Source organism: Antechinus flavipes, chromosome 1 (assembly GCF_016432865.1).
Source record: "Antechinus flavipes isolate AdamAnt ecotype Samford, QLD, Australia chromosome 1, AdamAnt_v2, whole genome shotgun sequence".
Taxonomy (NCBI): Eukaryota; Metazoa; Chordata; class Mammalia; order Dasyuromorphia; family Dasyuridae; genus Antechinus; species Antechinus flavipes.
In genome coordinates, this window is record NC_067398.1 from 363,780,914 (window position 1) to 363,795,524 (window position 14,611).

General features: G+C 39.1%; 1 protein-coding gene across 2 annotated transcripts in view; it reads right to left on the reverse strand.

Moving 5' to 3' along the window:
* Window positions 1-14,611, reverse strand: part of ARK2C (arkadia (RNF111) C-terminal like ring finger ubiquitin ligase 2C) — a 161,007-nt gene that overhangs the window by 85,354 nt on the left and 61,042 nt on the right. The gene's annotated exons all lie outside the window — the stretch shown is intronic.

The following is a 14,611-nucleotide window of genomic DNA, read 5'->3' on the forward strand; positions in this document are numbered from 1 at the left end:
TTGGGGATGGGGGTGGGCAACTAGATAGCACAGTGGATAGAAGACAGATCCTGGAGTCCAGATAGACCCAAGTTCAAATACATCTTCGGACACTTAACACTTTCCAGCCTGAGCAAGTCACTAAACCTCAATTACCTTGCCAAAAAATAAATAAATAAATAAGAAATTGGAACTGCTTGATCCTGGATGGCTCTAGAAGCCTCAAGGACACCTAGAACCCTTTTTGTTCACTTGAGCAACTAGAAAAGATCTAGAACTCACAGAATCATCAGATTCAAAGCTGGAAAGGGCATGAGAGGTAAATAGTCCAATCCTTTGATCTAATAGCAGGAGGAATCCTAAACCCAGAATGGGTAAGTGTCACACCCAAGGTCACATAGCCAGAGTGTCATCCTTATAATGTTGAGACCCTTCCATTAAGAGCTCATTTACAACCTTTTCATTTCATAGAGAACTTTTTTTTTTCTTTGTCACACTGTTTGGTTAAAAAGTTCTCAAGTCTCAGACTTCTCACAGCTCTGGAGATTTAGCTTATCGCTTATTAGCAAAAAAGAAAAATCACTCCCAAAGAGGAAGATAAAAATAAATAAATAACTTTGAGATAGGTTGGCCCCAAATGCAGGGGAGAAGGGTGAGGGAAGAATGGAAAGAGGGGACAATGAAAGGGAGACAACATGGCGCTCAACACTCATGCTGGAGCAGAGCCTGAGAAAATTCATGCTCTAGGGGAAAAAATTCTCAAAGGGCTTCACTTTTTGTTTTTGTTTTTCTTGCTATGCATTTTAAATTGTAGGGTTTTTCCGCTCTACCACTGCCAACACCCTATCTCTATCCCCAACAATAACAAAGAAGTGGTTGTAACCAAGAATATGCAGCCCATGGCAAAACTGATGTAATGCCATAAGCCCTGGATTTGAAATGAAACGGCATCAGTTCAAATCCTCCCTTGGCCTCCTAGCTTTGTAGCTTAAGACAAATCACTATCATTCTCTGAACCTCAGTTTCCTTCTCTATAAAATGTGGAGTTAGGCTAGGCAACTTTTAGAACCCGAGATCCTAAATAGTGATGACTCTTCTTCAGCATCTTGTGTCTTCTGGACTCCTCTTCCATCCCCTGGTCAAATTCTGCTCTAGGGAATGAATCTGTATTTATGCTTCAGCTGAGCTCCCCTGAAGTGAGGGGTGAGGTGAGGTTTACTTCAGATATCTTGCATCTGCTGCCTGAAGTGGTCTGCCATTCAACATTTAAAGGAATCTCGGGCATCAGTGAGCCAGTGGCTGATGCATAGGAGATGGATAGGAAGTTTTCTTCAAAGACTGAGGAATATAAAGGGTTGGTTGGTAAAGCAACAGTTCAGGTGCCCTGTAGTTTAGGCTATGTTGGTCTCAATTGGAAGGAAAAGAAACTGAAGAAAGTTCCAGGATGGGAAGCTGGAAGCACAGCATAGGGGAAGTTAATAGTATTTTCAAGACCTTTAAGGTTATACCAAATACTTTCTTTATGGACATTATCTGTTTCAAATAAACCTTCCAAAATGGCCAGGAGAAGCCCTTTGCCCTAGGGTTAAGTATTTATGGAACTCTGGGATTCTCAAAATGCAGAAGACAATGGGAAATGTACATGGAGAAGAAAAGACAAGTCAGAGGGACCCTTCTTTGCTACATCCTCTGTCTTTTTAGGAAGTATGGAAGGAAACAGGCATTTAAAAATATTATATAACATTGATATAATACCTACTCTGTGCCAGGCACTGTGCTAAGCACTTTATAATCATTTGATTTCATTTGGTCTTGATTTTCATTTGATCTTCATAGCAAACCTGGAAGCTAAGTGCCATTCTTATGCCTATCTTACAGCTAGGGAAAATGGAGCAGATAGAGGTAATGACTTTCCCAGAGTCATATAGCTAGTAAGTTTTTGAGGCTGGATTTGAACTTTGATTTTCCTGACTCCAGGCCTAGTTCTCTGCCCAATATACCACTTAAATGCATATATTTCCAGTATAGAAAAGCCTAATTTTCTGAAATTTTCCTTGGGGGACTCTACAAACTTTTTATTCCCTTGATTTTCAAAGTTCAATTTTCAGAGGACCATTTTGTATTTTTTCCGTAGCCGAGGCATTTTGCCTCTGGGAGATCAACCTAAGAAGAGCTATAAGAGTAGGATCATAGGATTGGAAATGGAAAGGATCTGAGAAATTATTTCATGATAAATCTGCCATTTTGCAAAGGAGAAAAAGATTGAGATAGGCGAAGTGAGTTGTACAGGGCAGAGAGGAGGCAAGGAATAAGGTAACACACTGGAGCAGGAAGAATGGAAGAGCAGCTAATGATAATTAATCACATTTACATAGTGCAGTGGGGTTTACAAATCACATTTCTTGGCTCTTTGCAACAAGGAGGTGATTCAAGGGAATTTCAATTGACTTGGAATGGAAAGTGCCATCTGCTTCCAGAGAATATGAATTGTGGAGACTGAATGTGGATCAAAGCATAGTATTTTCACTTTTTTTGTTGTTGTTTTGTTTGCTTGGGTTTTTTTTTTCCTTTCTTGAGTTTTTAGTTTTCCCTTTTGATCTGATTTTTCTTGTGCAGCATGACAAATATAGAAATAGTTTAGAAGAATAACACACTAGTTTAACCCATATCAAATTGCTTGCTGCCTTGCCGGGGGAGGGGGAGAAAAATTTGGAACACAAGGTTTTGCAAAGGTGAATATTGAAAATTCTGCATATATTTGGAAAAATACCATTAAAATGTGAAAAAATAACAAACAACAATAAAAACCATTTTTAAAAAAATCACCTCACAGCAACTCTATAAAGATTGCAAATGTTATTGTCCCTTTTTCAAAGATGAGGAAACAGAGGGAGAGGGATAAACAACAAATGCTCATGGTCACACAGTTAAAGGTCAGAACTGGGAGTACTGACCACAAACCCAGAACCATTAAATCTTGGCCTTAATGACTGGCCTAACCAAAAAAGATTCATTTCCCAGGAAGATATAGAAAGCGAGAGCGGGGAATAGTGGCCGTAGAGTTAAAATCAGAAAGACATCCTTCCTCAGACACATAATATTTGTGTAGCCTGACCTTAAAACCTCACTTTTCTCATGCATAAAATGGGGGTAATAGCATCTACCTCATAGGGTTGTTATGAGGATCATAATACTATTTGCCAAACCTTAAAGAGTGATATAAATTCCAGTTATTAAAAAGTCAGAGAGGAAACTAGGTTAATAGATCCATATTATAATTATCATTCCACCATTAGTTTGCTATCTGATCATGGATAAGTTAATTTTTTCCCTCCCCTCTCTCCATAGATACATACATACATAGACACACACACACACACACATATATGTATATATATGTCTATATATGTATACATTTTGTTGTTAGTCCATTTTCTCACTCTCTTTCCCCCCTACCCCAAGGCAGTTGGGGTTAAGTGACTTGCCCAGGGTCACACAGCTAGGAAATGTTGTGTCTGAGGTCAGATTTGAACTCAGGTCCTCCTGACTTCAGGGTTGATGCTCTATCCTAGCTGCCCCTGTCCTTCATTTTCAAATAAGACCATGTGATGCCATAACATTGCAAATAAAATGGACTTAAGTGAGGAAGGGCTGTGCAAAGTCCCCTGCCTCATTTTCCCCTCCAGAGCTACTCGGGTCCAGAATGACTGCAGATGGGCCTGGATGCAATGGGAGACCTTGGTCTTTTTAAGTTAACATCTTCAACAGATCTCAGTTTCACTCAGGCCATATCCTTTCAATGATTAAAGCTAGATAGCAATTGAGACGAAGAATTTCTTCTTTCACTTAGTCCAAATATATATATAAATAATAAGTAAATATGGGAAGGAAAATAAGTGTTCTTGTATGATTATTTGTATATTTGTAATGTGTGTGTAAATATATACACATATGTCGATAACTATTTCAATACAGTTCATTTTCTTTGTAGTTTAATGTATTTTATTGCATATATTTTAAAACAAAGTCCATAGGCTTCACCTTACTGCCAAAAAGAGAATTTCTGATTTAAATTAATTACCTCATTTTTACAGATGTGGAAACTGAGTCCCCAAGAGGTCACATGAATTGCCACATGAGGACAATAATTATTGCTCTACCTCTCTCACAGATGGATGAAATGGCAAAGCAATTTGGAAGAGCTGAAGGTTAGAAGTGCGGTTGGTAAAGAAATAGTCTAGGCCCAGACTAACCAGAGGGCTGTTCATTCAGAGAGCCCTCTGAGTCACAACAGAAGGCCACACAGAGTTGACCCAGCATGGTATACTGGGCAGAAGCCCTAGGGATTTCATGTTGCACACAGCCATTCTTCAGGAGAAGGCCCTGGGGCTGAAACAATTCAAGCCTGCCATGGGTTGGCAAGCTGAAATACAGGGCAGTCTTTCTGGCCTTCAGGGAGGGTTGGAGAGGTCACCATTTCTCTTCAGGAGGAAGCCCGACACTCAAAAGATCGGGCAGATCAAAGATCACAACTCTTCATGTTTGAAATGCTCTTAACCTCTGAAAACACAGGCGGAACATACATCCACATATGCACTCGCCAGTTGGTCTCCTAGCAGGGATTTTGGAATAACAAAAACAGCCAAGCTCTAGGGAGGTAATTGCTCATATCTTTCCCTGCCACAGTTTCCCAGTTCCATTAGGGGTGTCAAAGTCGGTGTCACTTTGAAGCTTGGAGCTGACAGAGCTCATGGTGAGCACCTCACCTCTGTCTTGGGAAGCAGACATGGCAGCTGCCGAGAGAAACCCTGGAATTTCCTACCCAGCGCAGGAGCGGCCCTATAACCCAGAGGCTGAGGGAATAGAATATCTTACCAGGGAAATCTGAAGGACCCTGGAAAATGGACCTTTAGTGCTTCACATGCTTGCCTCGGTGTATAGTAAGTGTTCTTAAACCAATTCTTACTTCTACTATTTTGATAACTATTTCAAAGCAATTGGTTCTCTATCCAATGATTTTTTTTATTATTATTTAATAAGTTGATGTAACTTCTTTGCCAATATTTTATTCAATATTTAATGTCAATATTCATTATAGGTTTTGGTCTATAGCAGCCTTTTTGCATTCATCTTTTCTTTCTTTCTTTTTTTTATTGCTAATCATAAACATTTACACATAGAAAGCAAAATAAACATATGCATAGAAGTGTGCCCATAAACCTAGGTCATGAGCACATGCTTATAGGAATTCATCATATCTTATTCTTTAAAAAGAGTTGTTTTGAGAAGGGTCCCTACGCTTCACCTGTTACCAAAAAAAATGTTAAGAACTTCTGTCTTTGAAAGTTTTCTCCTCTGTGGAAATCCCTTTGAGAATACAAATAGTTCTGAAAGAGGTCTGGCCTTCTTATCAGCTGACACCTAAAGTGGAATACAGCTATCCCAGGCCCTGGGGGAATGAGATACAAAAATTGGCCCTGAGGGAGGTGAGGGACCAGGTCAGGAGATTGCCAAAATGGAAATAAAGAATTTACTATTTGGGGAAGGCAATTGGGCTGTAGTGGGCCAGCTGGAGACACCTGCTAGTTTTTTTTTTTTTTTTTTTTTTTTTTTTAAGACTAAAGAAGGAAACCCAGCAAAGGAATGAGGGAGCAGTGAGGGAAAGAAGGCACCCTTTGGCCAGAGTTTTCTGTTTAGCTCTTTCCCTTGAAGCATTCTGTTCCCAGTGAGTGGTCCCAATTTCAGTGGAATGATGACAACAATCTGGTCCCTCAAAGTCAGATTGGCTTATTCAGTACGGACCAAGATATGTTGCTGAAGGACTAACCAAGTTCAATAGGTATACACTGAGAAGCCCTAAAACACATAAATTGTGTAATGCTGAGTAAGTCACTTAATGTCTTAACCACTTAAGCTTATCTACCTCAGTTTCCTCGTCCTTATTTCTAAACTCAAAGATTCTTTTTTTTAAAATTTTAATTTTATTTTATTTAATAATAACTTTGTATTGACAGAACCCATGCCAGGGTAATTTTTTACAACATTACCCCTTATACTTGCTTATTAAACTCAAAGATTCTAATTCAGATTTTCTGAATTTCAGTCTAAGGTCCATTCACCTTCACCACCCCACTACAAATTGCTTTTCTGAGTTATCCAAGGCCCATATTTATATCCAGGAGTTAGTCAAAGAATGTTTGTTTTAGATCATTTCAAAGAAAGAAAGAAATGAGATATCCTAAAAGTGTTTGCTAAGTGATGGTCTTCTCTCATACTCTCTCCAGATTAAGTATAATAGTTTTCTCAAGATTTGACTGAGAGAAAATGGTAAAGCTGGACAAAGTGGACAAAGCTACCCTATCCTGAGACCAGGAGAGGGAGCTCTATCCTCAGATTGATTTTTTCCCCCCAGGATCATAACCTGGCCTCTGAGAACTGGACTAAATAAATCCCTTTTTTTGTCTCTTCTTCCAAGACTGAAACTTATAGGATTATAGATCTAGAACCATAAGAAACTTCAGAAACCATCAAGTCCACACTATTTCTATTTTACACAAGAAAGGAAGACCCAGAGTTCTTAAGAGACTTAACTTGAACAGATATTAAGCATCAAAGGAAGGATTTAAATTCAGCTTCTACAACTCCAGTCAGTGGTTCCTAATCTCTTCGCAGAGTGCACCATCATCCAACAGTGCAGCCCATTCATGGTCTTTACAGGACTCCATTCCTCCTCCACTTCGCCCATCTTGGACACAGCTACAATATTGGAATCTCAGGAATAGATGAGACCATAATTTAGAGGATATCTGGTCCAACTTCCACCTGGGACTGGGATATTCCCGATAACAACTCTGCCAGGTTGTTGAGAAGTCAACTAGAGACATAATTTCAGAAGGAATAAAACATAGGGTGGAGGACAAGGCAACTCAACCTGAAATGGGATTATTTTCTTTTTTATCACATTCAAGTAGTTTCCTCACCTTAGAAAGTCATAATATATCAGGCTTCTCTGGGTATCTATAAAGAAGTGGACTCTTTACCCCACCCCAATCCATTCCAAGTAGTATCAAAGGGAGAGGAGAAATTAATCTTTGATTTAACATTCAGCCTCAACTCTAGTCTCTACTTCACTTCCCATCCCTTCAAACCCTTAGTTTTAATCTCCCTTCTTCCCTTTGTCTTCTCACTTGTCTCAGCCCTCGGCCTCCTTTTCCTAGATTCCAGACTTTCTATTGCTAAGCGTCCCCAATGTGGGTAGTTTCAGCAAACTGGCAGATCAAGTCTAATGGGGAGGTGGGAAATCATGGTGATTGCAGCTAGGCAAAAAGTGATTTGTTATGAAAGGAGTAATTATTCTGTATATATTGCATATATAAAGTACCTAGTACAATATCTGCCACATTATAGTAGGTACTTAATATTACATGAACTGAGGAACCTCCATGATTTTGAAAGCACCTCTAGGTACAATTTTTACACAGAATCCTTACCCAATCCAACAAACACATGCATCCACAACTACAAAACTATGAAGTCTTGGAAGTTTGATTTTAGAGACCTCCAAGTTCTGCTAAAAAAAAAAAAAAAAAAAGTCTTGCTGCTCTGCCATCACCACCAGCATCAATGTTTCCTTTCCTCGTCTTCCTTCTAGCTCCTCTCTCTGTTTATTCCCACTAACAATGGAGAACAATTTGTGTTATTCTGGATTCTGAACCCAGGAGAGGAGTTCTCTCTTCAAAGGCTTCTTGTACTTCATAAATGATGGTAAGACAACCTGACCCCATAAGGCAGAACTCAATCCATTAGTACTAGAAACTTCACAATGGGGAGAGCGAAATCAGACTACATTTTGAACCTTAGAATCATCAGATTGTTAAAGAGATTGTTGGGAAAACAGTACCTATCCCAAAGAAATGAATGTCTGATGGGTAAATTTCAGGCTTCATTGGGAGAGGTAGCAAGGATTGGGTGGGCCTGTGGGCTCAGGACACTGCTCGATTTCTTACTTCATTTTCTAGATGCAGATGGACCAGCCGTTAAGGAACAGAGGATATTAGCAATAAAAGAAATGGCAGCAGCAGTGCTGACAATTATTGGCCCAGATATCAGGAAAACCCCAGATATATAATGAAAGCAGTGTTGATGAGTATGGAGGACATCTCCTTGGAAAATGAAACCTACCTATCAAAATTAAAAATGGAACAAATTCCAGGATATAAGTTCTATCCACATGCACTTGATTTCTGGTCTCTTATAAGGAGACCCACTTTATATGTAGAAAAAATAGGCAGTTATCTAAATGGTGAAACAAACATCAACCACCTGCTCCAAAATATGTCATTTTTATCATCTATCACAGTGCTCAAAATGCTTTCCTTTAAATATTAAAAGATTTTTCAGTCATCTACTATCTCCTAATTTACTATACATAGACGTAGAAGGGAGTGATATCTAAGCTCCTCTCAAATGAAACTTTAACCTGCTATTATTTGAGAACCGAGAGCAAGAATTTGATTTAACCACAATTATTAAGTGCTTAGTGCATGTTAAGGTATCTTTCTAGACTTTCAGGATACAAAAAAACAACAACTAGATTTTGTATTCTCTCAAAGAACTTACTTTCTTTTAGGGAATACTGAGAGGAGACTCTCTTGGTTCTAGTGAGTAGAGTAGAGGGGAAAGGAGACAGAATATTGCCAAAAATAACAGTATAAAATTTGGCCACTTCCCAACTTTGCCAGAGAATAACCCTTTGTAAAATTTCATCCTTATCAAGTGAAAAGAGTAGTTACCTGACATAAAGGAGTCCTAGATTCTAGGCCTGGCCCTCAATTTTCCCATCTGAAACATGGGTATCTTAATAACTTCTCTATCTACTATTCAAGAATCCTCTGAAGAAACAATTTCGTTAATTGTTATATAAATTGCCAGCTTTTTACTTTGATTCAGTAAACATTTATAAAAAGTTTTTATGTGCAAAATTCTGTTACGATGATTAAACTCAACATGAGACCTAAGTCAGATCATCTGAGGAACATTTATAGTTGACCCTGAAAGGACAACAAATAGACAAAAAATGAAATAGATTTGCCAGCATTTCTATAATGATCTATTTTCATTGCTGATGACAGTAGAAACATCTCATTTGTACTCTGAAACTTCAATTCCTTATATACTATAAAAGTAAGTGGAAATGGGACTCCAGAAGATTGTTATAATAGATGCTGGACCAGTTCAAGAATACCCAGAAGAAATTCATACTAGAAATGGCACAATTTTGAAAGCTTTGAAATATCAATTCTTAAGATATATGAAAAAGGGAATGATACCAAATGGTTGGAGGAGGGGGAAAATGACAGACATTAAAGGATTAAGAAGATATCTGCAACAATAAACCCATATATCTTCTGTTTCATCTCTATAGAATGTTTATAAGAATGACTGAAAATATTCTATATGTGTGGAAGGAAAGGATATGAATTCTATCTTCATCCCTCTTCTCCACTCAGTTGTTATGGTCACAGGATTTAGTCACAAAGGTTTTAATGTGGTAGCAAGGTGTTAATCTATAAAAAATTTCAGCTACACCCATGAGCCTTTATAATATGTAAACACCCTTCTGGATAGATTTAAAGGGAGCAGACTCATTGGATGAGTAAAAATTGAGCATGCCTTTGCAATGGTTTAAATAACTGGGTCCCAAATGAGTAAGTATGGGCTTGAAAGAGATCCCTGCATGAGGGGAGGAAGGATGTCTTTCTCTTCTCTTCCTTATTACATATTTTGCTTTGAAGCAGGACTATTTGATCTGTAAGAGACACATCCATGAAGGAACAATGGCATTCATTCCAGAAAGACACAATTGCTGACAAACAGTCCCTTAAGGGACAAATTAGCTTCCATGTACAAGACCTCTTGCAGCAGAAAAGAGAAATAACTATGGACTTCAAAATAGCTATTTCTGGCAATCAAGAATTTATCAAGGGAGGAGCTAAGTAACCCACCCATCAGAGAAGCTATGCACAAAAGAAAGCTTTGTAAGGACTCTTTGAGAAGAGAAAGGATTTCTAACTCCTAAAGTACCAAAGTTGTGAGTTGCCTATACATATGTTCCCTAAGTTTGTTTTCACTATTGATACTGTATTTGTGGGAAAGTATGCCCCAGATTGCAGTTACTATTTTTCCCTCAATAGCATTTTATTTTTCCAAATACATGTTCCAAACACATTTTCAACCCTCATTTTTGTAAGATTTTGTGTTCCCAAATTTTTCTGCCTCCTTTCCTTACCTCTTCCTTCCCCCAATACAGTAAACAATTTGATATAGATTATACGTGTATAATGTTTTTAAACATATTTCCATATTTGTCATGTTGTGCAAGAAAAGTCAGACTAAAAGAGAAAAAAAATGAGAAAGAAAAAGCAAACAAACAAAACCCCTCCCTCCAAAAAAGATGAAAATACTATGTTTCAGTCCACAATCTTTATAATTCTCTTTTTGGAGAGAATATTTTCCATCCCAAGTCTATTGAAATTGTCTTGGATCAACATTGTTGAGAAGAGGTAAGTTTATCATAGTTGTTCATTACATAATCTTGCTCCTATGGTGTATAATGTTTTCTAGTGCTGTTCACTTCACTCAGTATTTATTCATGTCCATCAGTTCAGACCTCTCTGAAATCAGTCTGCTCATCATTTCTTATAGCAGAATAATATTCTATTACATTCATATGCTATAACTTATTCAATCATTCTCCGAGTATCTACTCAATTTCCAATTCCTCACCACCACCAAAAGGGCTGCTACAAACATTTTTGCACATGTGAGTCCTTTACCCTCCTTTCTGATTTCTTTGAGATACAGACCTAAAAGTGATACTGTAGCTATGAAAAATCATGTCATTTTCACAAAAGTCTTTGCTAAGAGCTAAGCCTACTGACCGACTATTAATGGGAAACCAACCAGTAGAGGCTTATGAGCTATAGGTTTAGAAACAAAGCTCTACAGGCTTATCCTTAGTACCTGAGGTAGCAGCTTCTCTGTGGAGAACCAACCTACTAATTAGAGTGCAAGTCTAGGTTACTCCAAGGGAAGTGTTAAATATGTATCAAGAGTGCAAGTGAAAGTTTTCCATTTTGGAAAATATGAGAAAGGAACAAGCAAATGTTCACAAAGGATTTTCTACAGAAGACCCAAATACTGAAATATGTAAAGAATACAAAGTTCCAATGTTTATTTGACTCAATAGGGCAAAAGACAATCCTGAAGATTCCTCTGCAACAAAGTGACTCTCATTATGTGCAAAGATCAAGGAAAATTCTTTGACGTGTTTCCACTTGGATAGCTTTGTTCAATTGTCCTCTGATTATCAATATTCATCAAGATACAAAAGAGGGAGTTGTATCCATGCCAAAGGTATTTGCTGTTGTCTTAGAGAATGTCCTGCACAGAATCCAAATGAAATCCAAAGGGATTCCCCCTTGATGGTGAAGTCCTCCAGATATTTCTATTGTCAAATAATTCATTTTTGAGAGTGCCGATGGAAGCAACCCCCAGAGTCCCACGGTACCTTCTTTTTGAAATCTGTGACTACCCAGAAGGGCACTCCCTTACAATCCACACAGAAAAAAACAAAATGAACAAAGAACACCTCTTATCCAGAAATCTTAGATCAATCCATCATGAACAGGAACAAGAAACTAGACCCAGAACTGAATAGCAGAATGTAAGCAGGATGCATTGAATCTGGAAAATTGTGCAGAGCTTTCAACCATAGCAAGCTGCTCCCTGATTTAAATAAACAAACAACCACCCAAACACACACACACACACACACACACACACACACACACACACACACACACACTTTCTTAAATACCAGCATTCTCCAGGTGATATTGTATGGCTATGAATCATAGAACACCATGTTCTCAGAAGAATCAAAATTGTGGGCAGAACCAAAGGGCAAATGAAGAGGCCAATGGTGGGTGTAAGTAGGCTCCAGCATATTATCAGCAAAAAAAAAGAAAGAAAGAAAAAAAGAAAAAGGTATGAGATGTCATTCAGGAAAGATACAATAAGGAAACATGGTGTGCTGGTCCTATAATGACAGTGAAGGGTTCGATGGACAGACAGAGATCTGTACTGGTACTCAAGAAGATGGTCCTTTGAGCAAATTTTCTATTCATTTAGATTCAAGAAGCATTTCTTGTGTCCAATACTGAGTCAGCTAGGTGGAATAGTGGAGAGTGTGCTGGACTTGGGGGAGTTCTAATCCCATCTCAGATGTTTCCTAGTTGTAAACTGGGCCAGATTACTTAAACTCAGCCTTAGTTTCCCAATGAATAAAATAGACATGATAATATCACAACACTCAGTATTGTAAAGTCCTAGTGAGAATATTTATAAAGTGCTTTGCCAATCTTATATAAATGGTAGCTATTATTATTATTATTACTACGTGATAGGTCCTGGAGTTCAAAGAGTAAAAAATTTAAAATTATCCCAGACTTCAAAGAACTTGTTTCCTCTATGATGAGTTATTGAAAGCAAGGATAAGCATTACACAGCAGCTATCATTATTATTACTACATGGTAGGCCCTGGAACTAAAAGAGTAAAAAATTTTAAAAGTCATCCCAGACTTCAAAGAGCTTATTTCCTCTATGATGGGGTATTGAAAGCAAGAATAAGCATTACACAGGAGGGGAAGGAATAAATTGTATTGTGGATGGAGAGAATAAGTATACAAGAGATGAGATGATGGATGCTTTGGAGTTTGCAGATGATGATGATGCTGTAGGGAAAAGGACCCAACTCCTTGCCCTCTCCTGTGCCTCTGGTAAATTCTTTTGTTTTCCACACTGTTTCCTCCTCTGTCCAAAGAGAGGGTTGAAATATATGGTCTTCGATGCTCCAACATTCTCTAATTCTATGTTAGCAGGGTTTTCCTGAACTGAATAGGCTATAACACAAGTTACTGCCTCTCAGTGTTTCGTAATCATAGATAAGGGGGGGAATGGGGGGAATTGAGCTTCCATCCTGGTGAATGCAGCAATTAGCATGCCTTCCTCTCACATCCCTCCCCCCACTTCCCAGATTCTGGGAGAGGCTGATTCCAGCTGCCCTTCAGTTCCCCCTTCCTAATTAGTAACAGGTGAACCTTAGGCTGGGTTCCGGGGTTTGCCTCAGATAAGCATATGGTTAGTTTCAGCTGCTTATTCAAATGAGCAATACCTCTGAAAGGGGCCGGGGAGGGGGGTTAGGGAAGGAAAGAGAGGACTGGGAGAAAGGGGCTGAAAAAGGAGGTTAGAAATGCAGCCAGGACTGACTGAGTTCAAAGCTGCATTGCCGGATCCCTAAACCCTTCAGAGCGGCTTTGCAGTGTCTGGTGAAGTAACACTGTAAAGAGTCGAAATAGGCAAAATTCACGGCTTGTGGATCGACGCGCCCTCCCCAACCCCTAACACGCGCAGATTACAGTCTTGGAGCAGCGCTGCCGGAAGTCCTCACGGAGAGTCAAGGCCAGAAAACGAAGGTTCTGGTCCAGGCTGTACCGTTAACCAGTTTTGTTGGGAACTTCACTGGGCGAGTCCCGGCAGCTCTGTTTGCTTGCCGATAAAATGAGGGGGCTGAACTATAGAGCATCTCTACAATCTCCTCCAGCAAGCGAGAGTCTATGATAATGGAGAGGGGAACGGCTGCTGGTCTGGAGAGTCAGCCTGGCTGATGGATAATGTTGAGCTTCACTAGCATTCCTTTTCATACCTAATTATTCAGGTCACAGCTGTAGCAGATGACACAATTCACAGGGTTGAGGGGAACAAATGCAAGCCCTTGGCTCCATGGCCATTGTCTGCTATTCACTTACCAGGTGGCCGGTAATTGTCTCAGTGTTAGTGGAGGCCAGATCTGAATTGTAGCTAGATCTTAAAAGTCTAAAAACTAACCCCTTTTAAAACAGATAATTGCCTACACCTACAATGCCTAACTAGGGATACTTGATGTATCCCCTTAGTCAGATCCCTTGGGATGGAGGGGCAGGGCTGGGAAAGGCCACAAGAGAAACCCTTTCTTGTTTGAGGCTTTTTTCTCCATTGACCAAAGCCAAAAGAATCCCGCTCAAGGGGTCATACTCATCCTCACTGCCTATCCCAGTGCCTTTTCTGAGAACCAGTGTGAGACAAACTTCTTACATTCACTGTAACTTATTTATTTGTTATAGAATCTAGACATTTAATGGTGATTTAATCTGGAGATTTAAAAGCTTCCCAAAAGGTAGCAAATCCCACCCTTGCCAGCCCAATTATCCCCATATTCATTGGTCTAACAATTTCCATCGTAACTGTCACTCCTTTGAATTTGTGAACTGTTAACATGAAGCTATGATACCTCAAAGGGTCTATCTATGACTAGTCAACAATCAGTTTGTTGTTCTAATTTCTAAGTAGTGAGGAAGTAGCCAAGAAGACAATTTTTAGGGGTGACATTTCAATATGACCTAGGCCTTGAAAAATTGGTACGATTCCATTGGAGTATGAGGGAGGTTGGGGAAAACAGATATTTCATGCCAGGGGAAGAGCACAATGAGTTTATACTTGTATATGTGTGGGGCAATGAGGAGCCTGGTCTAC